The 14424-nt window shown below is 34.9% G+C and overlaps 1 protein-coding gene across 2 annotated transcripts in view; it reads left to right on the forward strand.

The window, feature by feature from the left end:
- LOC107552076 (SAM and SH3 domain-containing protein 1-like) overlaps window positions 1-14424 on the forward strand; it is a 99949-nt gene that overhangs the window by 24539 nt on the left and 60986 nt on the right. The gene's annotated exons all lie outside the window — the stretch shown is intronic.

Raw genomic sequence — 14424 nt, forward strand, 5'->3', positions numbered from 1 at the left:
AGCTGCATTTGAATGAAACGAGAGAGCGCGCATCTGCGCGTCTGTGATGATACAAGAGACATGCGGCGACTTCCAAACAGAAGTGAGCATCTCTATGCCCTACTACCTTCGAAGGGCAGAGCCCTTGAAGTGTGTTCTATGAAGGGTGCAGGGCATTACTGTCTCGTATAAGCGTTTGAAACTCCCTCGGCGAAGGGAATGACTGACCAAATGTTACCTTGATAACGCTGCGCGTGCGTGCAGCATTCAGTACTCCATCAGTTGTTGCAAATAAATATTTATTATTATTATTATTATTTTATTCAAATATTGTCTAATTGTGTCTTATTTACTATTAAACATTTTCAAACTAAACTTGCTTACACTACCGTCTTAAATCATATTTCTATCACTGACGAAAAATATGTTGTCTTACATTAAAATTGTAAGATTATCGTCCCTGTTTTGATTTCAGCGAATCAGTTTGAGCGAACGCACACAACCTGATTAATATTCATGAATCCAGTAGCTCATTAATCCTTGGTGCGTTTTATATTGTGCTTATTAGTAGAATTCGTATCATTATTATCTAATCAGTATTTTTGTTAGTTTTTCCCCAATTTAATTTTTTTTTTACAGAAACACTAAATGACCAAATAAAAGCACCACCACCAGTCCGAAGTTCAGTTAAAATTACTAATATGCATTCATACATGGTTATCAAGTTTTCAGTCTGGCGAGTAAACAAAAAAATGTACTAGCCAATGGCGATTCAATTGCCAAGGTGTTCGTAGAGGGCTGAGCATGTAATTTTTTTTTTTAAATTCTACTTCCTTACATGAAAATTGCGGTTCTACATTCTGTTCACTACTTCTATGCCAGTTTGTTTCGAATTCAGGAATTAAATGAACAATTAAAATGTCCATCAACTAAATGTGCATTTCATTGATTAAAAGCCGTCTAGTTTTGTTTTGAGTTTTGTTGTTGTTGTTGTTTGTTTTAAAAACCATTTCAGGTGCTGCAGAGCTGATTTTTCTGATCTCTTCATTAGAAATGGTTAGAAATGTGCAAAACGGCTCCAGATTACACTCCGCCACGTATCGATGGAAAAAGAATATTTGTTCCTCAAGAACACTCACGTCTGGAGCAGCTCGACGTGGCCTGATCGCACCTCTCTCTCTCTCTGTCTCTCTCTCTCTCTCTCTCTCTGTCTCTCTCTCTCTTTGAGTCGCGACCTTGGTCACATTCTCAAACTGTGTTCTCGGCTCAAGCTATTTTTGTTTCCATGTTAAATAGGCTGTATCAGCAGAATTAGTCCTCAGGCCAAACAAATCTTCCACTAGAGATGAAGGCAGTCACCGTACTAGTCGAGCGGCATCAGGCCAGTGCAGCACTATGTGACCGCGGCTTGTGCATAATTTATGCATGCTTGAACACTGTTTAATAATATGCTTTTATAGAGTAACTGTTACTGGTCTCTGTGCAAATGCACCTGTGTAGCCTACAGACCTTCATGGTCCGAGAGCTGCTGACACGGTTCTTGGTTTCTTCTGTTAATCCTTCACGAACGTGGGTACTTTATAAAACGTGTCTAAAAGGAAATATTTTTCTTTTCTTTTACATTATAACTTCATGGTAGGATCGTTTTTACCATGCGTTTTAGAATATTAACAGATGGCTCACCATCATGCATAATGCAAGAGATTTGAGGTTGCATTTTTAGAGTGTGTCATTTTTCAAAGAGACCCTTTGGAGTGGTCTAAAGGGCTGGGCAATGTTGCTAAAAGATTCCATATTGATCATTTTTAGCCTTTTGACCATATTAAAGATTGATTTTCAAAAGAAACATTTTGATTAAAAGCCAGTGTTTCCAAGTAGATTCAAAATGTTTCAGGTTCTGTATAAGTGATTTGGGGCAAAATGTTGATTATTATGTTACATAAAGGCATTTAGAATGAAAGATTTAAGTGTTGGAATTTAGATTGAACTGGCCACATTCCACAGGAAGTTGAATTGGAATGTTAATTGAAATGTTAGGAAGTGGAATTTACTTAACTGCATAAAAAACACTTTTTTTTAAATGCGTAGCCGCAAGACATGTATTATGCATGATCTTAAAGTGATAAAACTAACCTTGTCTTCATAAAGTTATGACAGCCAAGATACAAGGATGTAACTTAGTAAGCAATTTTTGTCACTGAAATCATGTGAACACATAATATAATGTATAATGTTCAACTTTTGTGGCAATACTTTTGAAGCCGTGTGTATTTAGTTTTTTTACTTGAAATTTTTTTTTCAATTAAGGGTGTGTTCACACTTGTAGCTCAGTTCACTAGTTCATTTGGACCAAAAAAGAAAATGATACATTGCTTGGTGTTCACATTGTCTTTCTTAACAACGAACCTATAGATTTACAAAACTAAAGGCATAAAGATTGTCCCAGCCTGATTGGACAGTTTTTATGGCATATGTTGCAAACTTACCAAACAGGGTTTTCAGCAATGCAAGAAGGCAAAATGTAAAATGTATATACTGTGAAAAATGACAAAATATTCTCAACATGTTTTCCACCGACAGTTTTTGTAAATATTGGATATTTATCTTCACATCCTCTATTTATATTTTCACATGTTCACTGCTGTGTCTGTTCAACAGGCCCCATAGCAATTTATCAACAAATATTCGTTATTTCAAAAAATTACACACTCTCTGACAGAAATTCATGCTGAATTATGCACATTACATGTTTAAAGCCCAATTGGATGAGACGAGATACACTGGGTCAGCACATGCTTGTCATTTTGCGACTGGAAACCAATTACTGTCCTGCTTCGAGCCAAGGAGAATCGATCAGTGCCTTTTAGCACCCAGTATTTATTAGAAACAGCTCCACTCGGCTTCAGTCGGCTCCTGATGAACTTTATACCAGACGGGTTATAGATTCAAGATTGAGCGGCTCTGTCTAAACCTGAGCAGATGGTATAAATTTCTGTGTGTGTTCAGCTTTCCAAGTAGACTGCGAATGTGTTTTTTGTTAGTAATGTGCCTAGTGTGAAAAAATAAGACTCTTCTCTTGAGTGTATGAAAAGATTCTTGCACTAAAACAGCTAAGCTTTTCAGTTCATTTTACTACTATTTTATACAAGGTGTCAGATGATTGTAATTATTTGATCTCAATAACTATATCAATTGGATGCTAAGTGGTTGCCTCTGGTTGCTAGGGTGTTGCAATGCCGTTGCTAATGTGTTCTGAATTATTGCTAGCTGGTTGCTTGTTGCTCATCCATCTGTCCATTCGTCCTTTTTGATTCTGCTATTTTTTTATCTTCTTTTTAATATTTGTTTTTTAGATTTTATTTGAACTTTTTTTAAACTTTCTACCTTTTTTGTTGCTTGTTGTTTTTTTTTGTTTTTTTTACTTTTTCATCTCTACCTATTTTATTTTTTAGATTTTGTTTTAACTATCTTTTTACCTTTGCTTTTTTTAGATTTAAATCTTTCTACCTTTTTTGATTTTTTAAAAAGATTTTTAAAACGTTTTAAAAACACTTTTTAAAAAAATCTTTCTGCCTTTTTCAAAATAAATAAATTGTAGAAATATTTTTAAAAATTTTGATATATATTTTGACCTTTTTTATTTATTTATTTATTTTTCATCTTTTTACCTTTTTGATTTTTAAAAAAAATATTCCTACCTTATTTTTACCATTCTGCCTTTTTTCTTTCCACTTTTTTATTTGAAAACTTCTTTGAGACTTATAGGCTGCAAAAACTTCTGAGCGATTAACATTCAACAGCGATATTTTCAAAATGACTCCATATATATTAAATTATTGATTAATGGTGATCATTACTTTTTGCTGGCTGCAGTTAATATTCCATTAACCCCCATCGTCCCCGCGTCTGTAGCAAACACAGCCTTCAGTATCACAGCTCATAGTTTGGGGTTTTGGGGCCGTTATGAATCTGCACAGCCTTTCTGGCAGTAATTGCACTCTCAAGTGCTCTTGTGCGACTCGCTGGAGAGCTCTTCCAACAGCCAATCAGACGCTCTTGTTTACAGCCTCTTTGCTGCATGGCCTTTTCCTTCCATCAGGCCTTTAGAGCCTCACACACTCGCACACACGATGAGTGCAGCTGTTCTGTGAGGAGACGTTCACACCTCGTGAGGAGCTCTGATAATGCACAGACACTCTGATCGATACCGCAGCTCTGAAGGGTCTATCAGCACTGACACTGCCTTTCACTCGCTCTGATTACTGCACAGTCCTGTGCATGACTTCTGTGACAGACTGCAAACGCACATTAGAGCTGTGCTCAGATGAGATTTAATATGGGCCGATTTGATTATCTTTACTTCTTTCTGTCTTAACTTTCTTTCATATTTTTATCTTTACTTCTTTGTCTTCTTTCTTTCATCTTTTTTTATCTTTTCTTCTTTCTATCATGTAACTCTTTATCTTTCCTTCTCATTCTCTCTTTCTGTCTTTTTAGACATTCTTTAAAAGTTTCAAACAAGGCTTTTTCAAGTCAATATTTTTTGTGGACAAATTTAGCTTTTCTTGTTTAAAATTTTGAATTTCAGAACTTAAAAAAAAATTCTACAGCCTATTATAATTAAATCGCAATTTTAATTGCTATCTTACTGCCTTGAGGAAATTAATTGGAATTCCTAATCGGAGCTCTTAGTTTACTGACTGATGGACAGCCATTGCCTGCAATATTTTTCCTTGTTGTCTATACATATATAAAATGCATTTTGGAAATGGAATGGAAATGGAAATGGAAATTCTTTCCATTTAAAACAAACTAACTCTAGTATCCTAAAATTATATTTTGGCAAATTCACTGAAAATATATAAAAACTGAGCATGGCCATTATTCATTGACAAGGCTGTTGGTAGATTTTGTAGTTACAAAGAAAAAAAATGCTGCTTCCATTAGGGATGTTTATTTTAACCGGTTAACCGGCCGTAAGAATTTTGACTGATTAATAAAATCAGTTAAACGGTTTAAAAAGTCATTTAATTATTAATTTTTTCAGTAATTTATTAAAATATTTAAAAAGTTTTGCTGTATGGTTAAAATACGCTACGCGTATCAAAAAAATTTGTTTTTTAGAGGGGAAAAACATAAGTCGCGTGGCCTATAAGTCGCATTTGATTATTTCATTCAGAAATAGGCCCAATGCCGACGCGAAATGTTTACAAACATTATAACAAACACTGTAAACATAGCTAGGCTATTTTAGTTCCCCTCACTCCACAACAAATCCTTTCAATTAACAGTATTTAGAAAAGAACAAGAATTAAAAATAAAAGAAGCTATAGCAATATAAACGACAAGCCAAAACGAATTAATTTAGGCTAAAACGAAACCGAAACCAACGTCGGGTCTCTCATTCCACACAAAATCAAATGTTTCTGTATTTGGGATGTATTTAAATGGCAAAATATGATTTATTATGTACTTCACTCGGTTCCAATATCCACGTAAAACAAAATGTTTTGCATAACATCATGGCGGTACTGTTATAACACTTAACGGCACAGATTTGAACAGGCTGCATTGTCAAGGTAGCAATGCTTAACTGTGTGCGTGCATGCGGCGCTGGCGCAATCACTTGACTTTTTTCCTTCTAACAGTGGAAGAAACTACTCCTTTTAATCCTAAAAATAATCGGAATTGTAAAAGGTTTGCCTTTATTTGTGTACGTTCACAATAAAAACTAATCTTTGTGCTTTTGTAAAATAAGCCTAAAGAAAAATAGGATGCCGCTTTCTGCCGTCTGGTTTCCTTTCGCGCAGCACAAAAATGAACCGAAACTCTGTATGTAGGCTACTTTTTGCACAGTTTTTCTTTCATTTTCTTAATTTATTTTTTTAAGTAAAATATGTTTCTCGTATAGGCCACTGCAGGTGCGTGATGTGATATGATGACCGTGTGAATCCTCATGTTCTGTTGCTTGCTGCTTTTTGCGCATGTAAAATGAATCCCCGGGAAACAAATGTTAGTATTTTTAACAGGTCACAGACACTTATCCTTTCTAATTTAATTCAATTCTAATTTAAAATAATCTTGTCGGTTAACGGTTAACAATCGGTTAACGAGCGTCAGTTGTCAGTTAGGAAAAATAACCGAAATGAACATCCCTAGCTTCCATTAAAAAGCAAAATATGCAATTAATCGGTTTGTCATAAATGCATTGTATTGAACACAAGCACAAAGGACAGGATAAATGCTGATGTAAACGTGTGGTTCAGCCCGTCTGTATGATCTCATGTGTTGAGGATCTGTAGTTTTCATCAGATGCCACTGTTGAGTTGCATGTTCACCCATCAATGTCATGATTCATTCCAACATGCCTGATGTGCACTATGTGGGTTTTTTCAGTCTTCTAGTCAGTCAGGGTTAGAAGAGATCCTGGAAGCCAGTTCTGCTTGACATTTCTCGTGATATTATACAAATTACTGTCAGCTTACATTTCCCTTAAGTGCATGTGCACGTTTAAATGCTTGTTATCCCGCTGATCTAAATGAATAAGAAATATATATGTATATGTATTTGCATGAACTGTAAGTTTGCTGTAAGTTGAAATGGGAGCTCCGGCGCCAGCTTTTCACACCCTTTTTCTCGACCCTCTTTATTCCATCACACACACCGATATGCCAGGACGTGCCGAGAGTAATTGCACGTTCACAAAGCAAGAGGTCATTTTAAATGCACGTGCATGAAATACAGCAGATCACATGACCCACTTTCTTCTTTCTTCCATCTTCAGGCACAGCAGAAAATAAAGGTCACACTCACGTTCATCTGCTATTCACTACACAGACCGCATGACACCATAGATCTCATGAAACGGTAATGAATTCAAGCAGTCGCCGCCCGTGTGACAGTTTGCAGAAGGGCTGCTTTTCGTCAGACAGCGGGTTAATTGGTCGGGCCTATTGCTGCTTTCCATCAGCTCATTAGCCGAGTCTTGATTACATGGCGAGATTGTATTTGTTGCTTCAGTGAAGTCAGTCTCACCTCAGGTGCTAATTTAAATTCACCTATGTTTCTCTGTTCATACCCCAAATTAGGCAAAGGTGAAATTAAATTTAGTTTATGTAAATTAAAATAAAATCTTTGCTAAATGAAGCAGGATTTAGATCAATATCATTGTCTTATTCAGCCCTTGACATTAAAGATTAATCCAGCCTTTCTAAGTGACAGACCCTCGAGAGCTCTGCAGATTTTGCTACACATTATTTAGAGATGCTGTTTGTTGCTTATAAGTTACGTACATTCAGATTTCTAAACATCTGTAGAGGTTTTAGAAGGATAAAGACTTATTTTTCCGTAGACTATTTATTCTACTTTCCTGTATGTTCACTGAGAGGCTTTAAAGGATTTCAGACAAAACAAATGAGCAAAATGATTGACAGGCACAGGGCATTTTTGGTTGGCTGAAAAAATACAAACTCACTCTCTTGAATCTCTTTTTGCAGTCTAGGGCTGAGATCAGTATAATGTGAATTTTATCACCAATGATATACATTGTTTCTATTCGTAATCTTATTTTTGTTTCTATTCTGAATCTAAGTTTTGTGTTTGCCTTGAAAGGGTCTTTAGTGTGGTGTTATTTTAGTACTATTTATGTACTATTATAGTATTTATTATAGTATATTCTTTACAATTACTATTATAGAATTATAGTTAATTTTAAGTTTTAATTTATATTACAATTTAAAAAAATATTTAGATTTTCAGTTTTCATTTTAATTTGACTTTTTTTTTGTTGTCGTTGTTGTTGTGTGCTTCTGGCGTTTTCATTATTTTGTCATTTCTTTTTACATTTTATTTCTATTTTTAATTTATTTTTGTGCTGTCAAACGATGAATCGTGATTAATCGCATCCAAAATAAAAGTTTTTGTTCACATTATATATGTGTGTGTACTGTGTAATATGTAAATATTTAAATACACACATGCATGCATACGTTTTAGCAAAATATTCTGTTAATATATTAAATATATTTATATATAATACAAATTATATGAATATAAATGCATGTAAATATTTTCCAAATATATACTGTATGTGTGTGTATTTATATAATAAATATACACAGTACACACACCTATATTATGTAACCAAAAACGTTTATTTAGGATGCGATTAATCGTTTGACAGCACTAATTAATTTTTTTATTCAATTTCTATTTTTATATCTATTTAGCTTTTATTTATATTTTTAGTCATTTTAGTATTGTAACTTTTTTTATTTTTGTTTACAAACACACACATACACAGTATTTATTTATTATTATAATAATTTTCTTTTTTACTGTTGTACAGATTTTTCATCTAACGTTTGTTATATTTTAGTTTAATTTCAATTAACGAAAATTAAGAAGAGGTTTGTGGTTGATGACTGATCCTAAATCCTTTTTTTTTTCTCATTTGAATAATGTGCGCAGTAAGACCTGGAACATTTATTAGGGAAGTTAATGAGGTCACTTTGGATTCATGTGAAATCCTCTCTTGTCTTTTCTTTAATTGAGAGCTTATGTTGTGTGTGTCATTATAATAGCGGTAACCATAGCAGGACATGTTTTGTTGCTACTATCACTTATCACTTATGCCGTTGAGGTGTTTATATACTGCGGTATAGATGGATCTTCAGGCATTTTAAGCATCTGATCGACAGCAGCTGTTCTTCTCTTTCCTCCACAGACTGCGTGCGAGAAACCGAACTCATCGGGTTTCTCAAGTGCGTCTGATACAGGTCACATAGCATGAAACGAATCTTAAAAGAAGCTGCTCCAACTTTCATGAGTCTAACTTTATCCAGATGTATTTGTGTGTGAAAAACCCAAAGCTAAACTAAGACAAACCCGCTGCAGTGTTAGGATGCTGTGTGCTGTCTACACATTCGGCGTGATTGTAAGTGTTCAGAATGCATGTCTGCATAACATAGCGGATTAAATGCAGGTTTGCCTGCTGTTACAATGTCTTTTGACTTTTCAGTAGCACAGATCAGAGATTTTAGTGATCAAACGAGAGCTCATTATATTACATTTACACTGGTGTTTTAAGAACCCTATCTAATGAAATAATAATAGTTGTTGTTATTAATAATTATAATTTTTAAAACTAATTATAAAAATGAAGGAATTGTTGAAAATGAAGGACATCATTTGCAGTTATGCAGTAAAATAAAAATGAATATTTAATAATTATAATTTTATTTTACATTAATACTATTAACATTAGTACTAATGTAATGTGGACTGAGACATTAATACTAATGTCTCAGTCCACATTACATTTACACAGTTTTTTAGGAACCCTATCAAATTGAATAATAATAATAATTATTATTATAATAATAATATTATAATTCATGGTTTAACTCTAATAATAAAAATTAAGACAGAACATAGTACTGTTACTAAATTACAATTTTAAAAATAAAAAAAATTGATAATTATACTTCTATTGTACATCTTACAAAACAAACATTTAACAGCTTCTAACATTTCAAATCCTCGAGCTTTTATTTTGGTGGAATGCTGTGAACTTGTTAGAAGTTTATTCGATTGTTGGAAATTATGCGAGTGTGTAAATAAACTAAACTTTAGCGCACGTTCTGTTCCCAGATGCGTGTGGGGTTCATAGAACCCTGTTCTAATGCATCATCACAACCACCATTTTCCATCTCATTTGAATCACTCCTTACCTTCATAAACCAACCATCCACTGGTCTACTATAATTTCATGCTTTCCAATTACACTCTAATGATTTGTTGAAACTTCTGCAGATCCTCTGGATGTCATCATGCGCCTTTGACATAATTATGTAGATGGATGCAGGCGCGACGCGTGACCTCTCATCTGCGTTTTCATCACGACAGGGATTTTCTGTCATCTTCCCCCTCACTGACGTACTCCTGCGCTCTCTGTTGGAGCTGCTGAATTATAAATGGCCACCCGTACTTCTGTACACATCGCTGACACTTTGACCTCTCTTATTCAGCTCAAATCGAGAGTCTTCAGTCGCTCACACGATTGGAATCTGAGCGTTGCAGATGTGCAGCCTGCGTCTCATCAAGAACAAACGCTGTAGGTCTGAAACAGAGCCAGGCCACACCATTAAAGAGAAACATTTAGATAAATTATGATATTTACAGTGATGGAATCGGGACAGTGAGCGTGGAGTGTGTTTATCCTGCCCAGAGTTCCGAAAGATTCATTGTTGGGTCTGAGCGTTGTATAGTTCCTCGTTGTTTATCTTGGTGATCTTCTATAACCTACCTGTTGATGATGTTTTAAATAGATAGTTCTCCATATGGAAAGTTGGTCAGCTGAGTTTAAATTTCGACACATTTTAATGTCCTTAACCCTAGAAAACCTCTAAATGATCAACATGATGAAAACTTTGCTGTGCACAATCTGTCTGATTGATAGTTTCATCTTTTCAGCAAGTAAAAGGCCTTTTAGTATTATGTACAAACATCCAGCTTCTTTACTGATTTTTATAAATGTAACATTGTAACTTTTATATTGCTAGTGACATTTCAAGATGAACACTTACTATACTGAAGCAAGGTTTACTTGATTATACATATTTCATTTTTTAGAAAAATCATTTTCAAATATGGGTTCACGTGTTTGAGGAACGTTTATTTGTTCATCTCTCAATCGTCACTGTACAGAGCTTTGGTCATAAAACTATGCATTTACATATCATCTTACTAATTATTACTAATTACAGGAGATATAGATTGACAACTGAAATATATGCATTTATGTCAGAAGTCTGCAATACTGTTATAAAGATCTCATTGATTTACATAACAACAGTGTTGGGGGAAGTTGCATTACTCCCTTAAAAAAGTAACTAATTGCGTTATTTAGTTACTTTTTGTGGAAAGTAATGTGTTATGTTACTTTTGCGTTACACTTTCTCATCTGGCCTGGACTTGCTTGTTTGTTTTTTAATATAAAAAAGGTCTATTTTGGCAAAAATAAAAGCCTGTACAGCAAAAGTGAATAAGCCTAAAAATAAATTTAAAGTCATGCTTATTGCTGCTGTTGAATTGGATCATTGAAGGTCAGCAGCAAAGACATGGGATTCAATTCAATTCAACATTTAATTATTGCGTCATATTCTGAGTTTGCTTTTCACCCTTTTATTCAGTTTGAGATATACTAAATCTGTTTTTGTGCAAGTGAGATGAGTAAATGCATGTTCGCGTTTAGTCTAGAACTACAGTAAGCATCATGCACCTCTACACTTACTCAAAATATGATTTTCTATAAGTGGATTTTTGGATTTTTACAGAAAATAAGCTCTGTGACCAAGATAAGTTTATGATTCTTATAAAATACAATCAGCAGATGATTTCTTCAAGCTGGAACTTTTGAGATGTTTTTGCTACTAGTAAATGTAAAAGCGGCTAGTGAGATGAGTTTACCTGCTCTGTGTGATGTTTAATGTCCTCAACAACCTATAGTCTCATTTAGCCACAAGCAAGCAATCGCCTTTTTTGAAACACCTAAATGCTTAAAAAAAATCACAAGTGGGGTATTACTGATGTATTTTATGTTGTAGAATAAACCATGAAATTTCAAAAATAAAGGATTATCGGTTATCGTATCGGCCAAAATTTTCATATCGGTGCATCCCTAATGAAAATATCTTGTGCTCGTGTTAACCAGACCTTATTTCAAGCATTTAACCAAAAGCGCATTTAAAAAACCCATTGATGATGGAACCGGATAAACTTGTTTCTGCCTTTTTTGGACTCATTCCTACAGCACTCTATTGCAGTTAGCCTATGATGGACAGTTGATGCATTACAGATCAGGAAAAGTTCAGATATGGCCTCTCGTCCCTCTTTCCCCAGTGTAACGCATGGAATTCCCATTGGTCACGCTTCATATCAATTTGGATTTGCATTTTGATTGCGACTGGAGGGAGCTTAACTCTTCTGAGAGCTAAACAAATGCAAATAGACCAGTGAGCGCAGTAATCCCTGTGTGGAAACAGCAGCTGCTGTGATTCGGGGGAATTCAGGAAGTTCTTGAAGACTGTTTGCTTAATAAGTGGCAAAATAGAGTTGGCACATGTTTTTATGTCCAAATGCTCACAGTTGGTTCCCGCACCGCCTGATGCATATTGCGCACAGAACTGGCAAGGTTAGCCTGGATAGAAATATAGTCTTGTTTGCAAGTTAACAGGTCGATTCAGTGAGCGTTATTGAGGGAGAACTAATCCCTAGATTAGCCATAGTTTCCCAGGCTTGTGGTTTCAGATCTTTGAAAGAAACTGAAAAAATTCAGTGTAGGATTTACTTTGAAACAATTTTCGCTCAAAACATTGCTGGTAAATTTCATAAATAATTACACAGAAATGACAATTAACACATTGAATAAAATATGCATTTTTTTAAGTAGAAAGACTGAAATAGTAGTTTATTTTCAAAAAATATTTTTACAGTATAGGTGAGTAAGAGTATAAATGATATCTGAAATAATCAGTCACCTACTTATAACTTTTACATGGACAGAAATTCAGATTTTAAAAAATCTGTACATTATTATAATTTTTTTTAAACATGCCTACTTAGACAGAAAAACACGTCTGATTGACGTTACGTGACAAACCATAGTTTGTATTATTTTTAAATGTTGTTAAAATACAAGCAAAGCATAACATTCAGACAGTCTCTACCTATCAAATGGCAGCTCACTATATTAGTCAACAAAACAACATTTTCAACCCATTTTATTTTTGCAAAATAGCATATTTCGGAGAGATTTGCAATAAAAAGAAAAAGTAGGGCGCAATAGAACTTTTTAAATGGGTCTTTCCTGTCTGCATTTTTGTGTTTTAAGCTGACAGTTTGATCAGGTACAGTGCTCATTTTTAGGTAAATTCATAAATTCTGTGTGGATGTCAGGTAGAGGTCAGTTCTCTCTGTATTGAACTTGAGTAAAGGATTTGTGCAGGTCAGTCGGTCGTTCCAGGATAATCCCAGACAATCCAGACGGCATGCAGACCAGCCCAAACACCAGCTAATATGACACCAGACCTGCGCACCTGGAAAAGCCACATTTAATAACACAAATCATCAGCAGAGACTCGCATAGATTCCCTATATCACGCTCTGAGCACCACCCAAAATGTCAATTACACAATTTTGTTATTATCTCTACATTGTGAAAGCATCAGTGATTTAACTCACCTGTGACTCCAGACATGATTCTGGTTTAAATAAAAAAATGTATCATGACATCGGATGAAAATGTATGTTCATCTTAAACTGGACTTGGAGGAGATCTTAGAAAAAATTGAATAATCAGGATTTGAAGACAAAGGAGGATTCGACTGTGTCTTCATGACCTGCGACAGTTGTTCAGACACGTGAGACAATGATATGGAATTCATTCTTGTGAAATGTCCTAATCTTTCTAATCCATCCGAGGAGTGGAGTCTCTAAATCTGGAGAGATGCAGTCTATACTGTGACTATAACTGTGCTTGGTTAGGAAGTCTTCTTGGTTAGGAAGTTGCAGATTATTTTGTTGGTGTCAAAGCCTGTGTATGTCCAGTTAAGATCTAGAATATTTTCATGGAAATTGTGTCACTTGATAGAAGCTATTCATATTAAACTGAGGTTGCCCTCATCCTTGAAACTAGTAATATTAATACACTTTGGTATATAAAAGCTAATCAAATCAACTAGCCTAATACATTTGAAATATAGCGATCGGACAAATAAGAAAAACCCAATAATATAGTATAGTATTCCCTAAAATAAACAACTGATATTGATAATCTCAGAATGTTGTTGATGCCAAAGGCTTTGTCTTATCAAATTCACTTGATAGAATTAAGTGCATTCTTGTTTACTTTGGTTTGAAACCCCATTTTGCTTCTGTTTTGGGTTGTGTCTTGATTCCCAAAGTACAGTCTGGGACGCTGGATCCTGAGGTAAAACCCTTTTCTGTTCTGTCATTATATCAGTTTCAGACCTGCTCAGATAAACTGGATTGCTATACATTCTGGAGCACAGCAATGCACTCACTCTGTTAATCTGAGACGGGTTTGAGTCTGGACGGCACAGATTTCTGGTCTGGTGTGGTTAAGATAAATGCTTAAGCAGTACAGTTCTAATCTGATGTTTGTGTGCTGACATAATTTCCCCCCGCTCTGTGTAGGCCAGCATGAGTCGGTGTCTCTAATCTCACTGTTCTTGCTTTGGTGAGGCTTAATTCTGCTCTAATGCAGAATCTCATCTGCATTGTCTTTCAAACAGCCTGTAACTGTAAGTGAAATTGAGGGCAGAGGTTTTTATCCAACACAGCGTGTTTTTGTTGCTGTCAGGGGTCCTGTGCAGGTAAAGTGGTTTGACTCGGATGAAACGCTCTGACATGAGAGAAATTCAA

This window comes from Sinocyclocheilus grahami, unplaced genomic scaffold (assembly GCF_001515645.1).
Source record: "Sinocyclocheilus grahami isolate Dianchi unplaced genomic scaffold, SAMN03320097.WGS_v1.1 scaffold440.1, whole genome shotgun sequence".
Taxonomy (NCBI): Eukaryota; Metazoa; Chordata; class Actinopteri; order Cypriniformes; family Cyprinidae; genus Sinocyclocheilus; species Sinocyclocheilus grahami.